Source organism: Urocitellus parryii, chromosome 2 (genome assembly GCF_045843805.1).
Source record: "Urocitellus parryii isolate mUroPar1 chromosome 2, mUroPar1.hap1, whole genome shotgun sequence".
In the NCBI taxonomy this organism is placed as follows: Eukaryota; Metazoa; Chordata; class Mammalia; order Rodentia; family Sciuridae; genus Urocitellus; species Urocitellus parryii.
This window is the reverse complement of record NC_135532.1, coordinates 200,739,304-200,744,279: the sequence shown is the minus strand read 5'-3', so window position 1 is coordinate 200,744,279 and position 4,976 is coordinate 200,739,304. Positions and strand designations below refer to the sequence as shown.

Below are 4,976 nucleotides of genomic sequence, written 5' to 3'. Positions count from 1 at the left end.
ATTACTAAGTTCTGCTTTAAACACAGTAAAATCCTTTCCAATTAGCTTAAGCCACTCAGGAGCAACACAATGTGTTTGGGTCCTAGTCCTTTTATATGCAAACTCTTTAAGGAGTGAGGAGAGTATGTGTCTACTTTCCCAAGCATCTTTTGCTACTAACACTTTGATTAATACTTATCCTTCTTCCCTGTTGTTCTCATCATATGCTAGTTATTGGATATAAGTTTAGAAGCATTTTGTGATGAGAAGGATAGAAATAAGGAGATGGTTCAAAGTTGCCCAAGCAATTGAATTTTATCCTACAGTTAGTGTGTGTGTGAATACAGAATTTGTTTAGAAATCATTGTATTTCCTAGGGCCAGGGGTTGGTTTTTTTAGAGCAATTTTAAGTTCACAGCAAAACTGAACTGCACATAACAGAAATTTCCCATATATCCCTGCTTCCACACATGCAGTCTCCCTCCCCTATTATTAATCTCCCCTACCAGAGTGGTACATTTGTTATAATCGTTGAACCTACATTGACAGATAATCATCATCTACAGCCGATAGTTTATACTCTTTCTTTAAAATATGGAATTTGTAATAAATTTGCCAGTCATTCTTGTGCGTGGGCTGTGCTAATCTTTTCTGTATCATCTAATTTTATTATATGTGCAGCCATAGCTATTGCACCATTGATATTTTTACTGTCTTTATAGTTTTTAATTTTCCAGAATGTTGTATACTTGGAATCACAAAGCATGTAGTCTTTTCAGATGGGCTTTTCTTCATTTAGTAATATGCATACACATTCTTCCACATTGTCTTCATGACTTGATAACTAATTTCCTTTTGCTTTGAACAATATTTCATTTTATCAATGTGCCACATTTTGTCTGCTCAACTCTTGAAGGACATCTCGCTTGCTTCCAAGCTTGGGCAATTATGAATAAAACTGCTATAAACATGCATGTGTAGGGTTTTGTGTCAACAGAACTGCTGAAGTCTTTGTAAACCAGAATTCTGCAAAAAGAAAGAACCTATAAGGAGATAAATAGGGGATTTATTAGAGCAACTGGTTCATACAGTTATAAAATCTGAAAAGTCCCATGATAGATCAGGTATCCGAAAGATGGAGAGCCAGAGAAGTCAGTAGCATGGTTCAGTCCAAGTGTGAAGACCTGAGAACTAGGGGACCTCTCAGAGCAAGGTCGAAGACCTAAAAAACTAAGGGAGGATGGGTGCAAGTCCCTGAATACTAAGGGATGAGAACCTGGAGAAGGGTATCTAGCTCCAGAAAAGAGAGAAAATTCACCTTTCTTCTGCCATTTGTTCTATCTGGGTGCTCAGCCAGCCGGATGGTCCTGACCATAATGGGTGAGAGTAGATAGTCCTCATTCATACTGCTGATTCAATTGCCAGTCTCTTCCAGAAATATCCTTACAGACATACTCAGAAATCATACTTTACCAGTGCCATAGTTTGTATCTAGAATGTGCCTCAAAGGCCCATATGTTAAATAAAGACTTTGTCTCATACTCTTCGGAGGTAGTGGAACTTGAAATGTATGCCTACTGGGAGGCACTGGGGGTGTGCCCTTGAAGGCAATAGTGGGAATCCAGTCCCTTTCCTATTTTTCTCTTTTGCTTCCCAGCCATTATAGGAGAGCAGCATTCTCCTTCACATTCTTCTGCCATGATGCACTGCCTCACCACCACAGCCCCAAACAACAGGTCAACTGACTATGGACTGAACGCTCCAAAGCTGTAAAAAAACAAAACAAAAACCTTGACATTGTTCTAAATTGATTAGCTCATTTTTTTTAATGACTAGTGTAAAGGCAAGTAACACATCTAGCTATCTGGGCATAGTGATTTCTTGCTGTTTTAACATGCATTTGCCTGATGGCATATGTGGAGCAACTTTCATATGCTCAGTGAAGGCATTAACCTCACACATGTGGAAGAATCCCACTTGGCCTAATCTCTCTTAAAGATTCTGTCTCCCATATCATAGCATTAGCAATTAAATTTCACCATGAGTTTTGTAGAAGACATTCAATCCATAACACACTATTTTTCTGCCTTTTGTAGTTCTAGGTGTCATTTTTATTTATAAATTTCAAGAATTTTAATTTAATTTTTTAAATTTATTTTGATTTCTTTGATAATAAGTTGGTCATTGGGAGAATGTTATTTAATTTCCATGTATTCATAGAATTTTTAGAATTTCTTTTGTTGATTTCTAGTTTTATTCTGTTGTGATCAAAGAATACACATGCCATGATTTCAATTATTTTTTTTTAATTTGTCAAGACTTGTTTTGTAGTCTAACATATGGTCTACCCTGGAGAATGTTCCATGTGCTGATGAGAAGAGTATGTCTTTTGCAGTAGTTGGGTGGAATGTTCTGTAAATATCTGTTAGGTCCATTTGGTCTATAGAATAGTTTAACTTCAAGATTTCTTTATTGATATTTTTAATCTGGATACACTTTCAATTGATGAAAATTGGTGTTAGAGTCAATGTCTCCTTTTAGATATAATAATTTCTTGTTTTATTCTTGGATGTACCAGTGTTGTGTACATATCTATTTATAAAAGTTATTTAATGACCTTCATTGGTTCTTTTTACACATTTTGATTTAAAATGTGTTATTCGATATAAATAGGGCTATTCCTACTCACAATTGCTTTCCATTTGCATGGTCATATCTTTTTCTATCTTTTCATTTTCTGTCTATGTGTGTCTTTATTGTTGAAGTGAGTTTCTCATAGGCAGCATATTATCAGGTCTAACTTCTTTTTAACCATTCAATGAGTCTCTATCTTTTAATTGGGGAATTAAATACATTTATTTTCAAGGCTATTAATGATAAGTCATACTCCTGTCATTCTGTTATCTTTTTTTTTCTGGTTGTTTTAAATATCCTTTTTCCTTTATCTCTTTATCTTTTACTTCTTCGTGATTTGGTGGTTTTTTATATCCATAAGGTTTGATTCTATTTTTTTTCTCTTTTGTGTGTCTGCTCTATTATTGGGTTTTATGCTTTCATGTATTTTCATAAAGTAGTTATTGATTTTTCACTTTTACTATAGGACCCCTTTAAGTAATTCTGTATGGCCAGTCTGATGGTGAAATTGCTTCAGCTTTTGTTTTGATGAGTCTTCATTTCGTCTTAATTTCTGAAGGATAGCTTTTCTGGGTATAGTATTCTTGATTTACATTTTTTTTTCCTTAAAGGATCATGAATATATCATCCCATTTTTTTCTTGGCCTATAAGATTTCTGCACAGAAGTCTAATGGGGATTCCTTCATGACTTGTTTTCTCTTGTTTTTAGAATTCTGTCTTTGTCTTATACTTTTGACAGTTTCACTATAATATGCCTCAAAGATAATTTTTGAGGTTTTTCTTTGGTTGAATCTATTTGGGGTTGCTTGAACTTGATGGACTTGTATGTCCATATATTTCCTGCCATTTGGAAAGTTTTCAGCACCTGTTTCATTGGATTGGTTTTCTTTTTGCTTGCTTAATGGTGTCTTATATGTCTCTAAACATTTCTTCATTCTTTTAAATACTTTTTCTTTCTTTATTTAATCTCTAGGTTATTTATGTTATCAAGTTCAGAAATTCTTTATTCTGATCAATTTTGCTGTTGAGGTTCTCAATTATTTTCTACTTTATTTGCTGAGACGTTAGTTTCAAATTTCTGATTGGTTCTTTTTCATGATCTCTAATAATTTTGCTGAAATTCTAATTGATGGCATGAATTGTCTTCCAAATTTTATTGAAATACCTGTTTATATTATCTTGTATCTTGTTAAGTATTTTTAAAAAATCATTCTTTTGTGTTCTTTGTCAGGAAATTTCTTAATTTTCTTTGTGGTTCACTGTTAGAGAGTTATTGTGTTTCTTAGGACTTGTCATGATACTTTTTTTTCTTTTTGCTTCTTGTGTCCCTAACATTGGTGTTTATGCTGCCTCTGGTGGCATAAATTACTCCTACTAATTTTATATGGTGGCTTTAATAGTAAAAGACGTTCCTCTGACAATGTTGCCTTTTTGTTTACCATCAGTACATGAGTGCAGGGTAAAAGGAAATGCTGTAAGAATTTAGTAACATGGTGGAGGGTGAGGGGAGGGCAGGTGTTCTACAGACTTATGATTAGGTCTCAGCTTTCATTGAGCCTTGATCTTCCAACTGTGACCCTCACAAATTTTTCTCCATCCTCTTCCCTTTCTCTTGGTGAGGTGGATGGCTAGAGTCAGTGGAAGTTGAAGCTAGGGGAGCTGGAGTGGGTATTTCACTTAGTGAAGCTTTGGTTGCCAACAGCTTCCTCAATGGGCAGACCTTACTAAGTAGAACAGAATGCTCAGGCATATTTTAAGATGCTTCCTTTTCCCCTCCTCTGTTGGAAGAATAAAGGGATTTTTTTTCTCTATTATTCATTTAAAGGACCTGGGTGAGCTCCATCAAGTTAAACTCACAAAATTGTGTAGACCCCATGATGACAGAGTCCCTTTGGAGTTTGTGTTTGTTAGACTAGTCCCCACTGGGATTCCAGCAATTTGTTAATTACAGATCAGGTTTTCTACTGGTTTCCATAGAGCTTTTTTGCTCTGGTAAGTTGTGATTCTTTATATTTATCTGTCTGTCTCTCTGATTTAGGGGTCAGAGTTGCCCTGTGATCTCACTTCTCTTGTTGATTTTGAGAAGAGTTGTTGGTGTTTCAGTTTATTTAGGATGAAATGGCATCTTCTAAGCTCCTTATATACTGCTAAACCAGAACTAGAAACTTCTGACAAGAGACCCCCCCCCCAAAATTAATTTATTAATCAATGTCTTAGGAGAAAGGAATTATAGTATCTGCATGATTCAGTATTATTTGACATTCCCAAGCCTTTTCAAATTCATGATTATTTGAGAAGGGCATGATCACATCATGAACTATACCCCTTTCATTCTTTTCTTTTTTTTTTACTGACTCTCCTA

General features: G+C 35.0%; 1 non-coding gene across 1 annotated transcript; it reads right to left on the bottom strand.

The window, feature by feature from the left end:
• Positions 1 to 567: 567 nt before the first annotated feature.
• Positions 568 to 675, bottom strand: LOC113199169 (U6 spliceosomal RNA). Its single transcript, XR_003302941.1, has one exon. It is a non-coding gene; the product is annotated as a U6 spliceosomal RNA (small nuclear RNA).
• Positions 676 to 4,976: the final 4,301 nt, after the last annotated feature.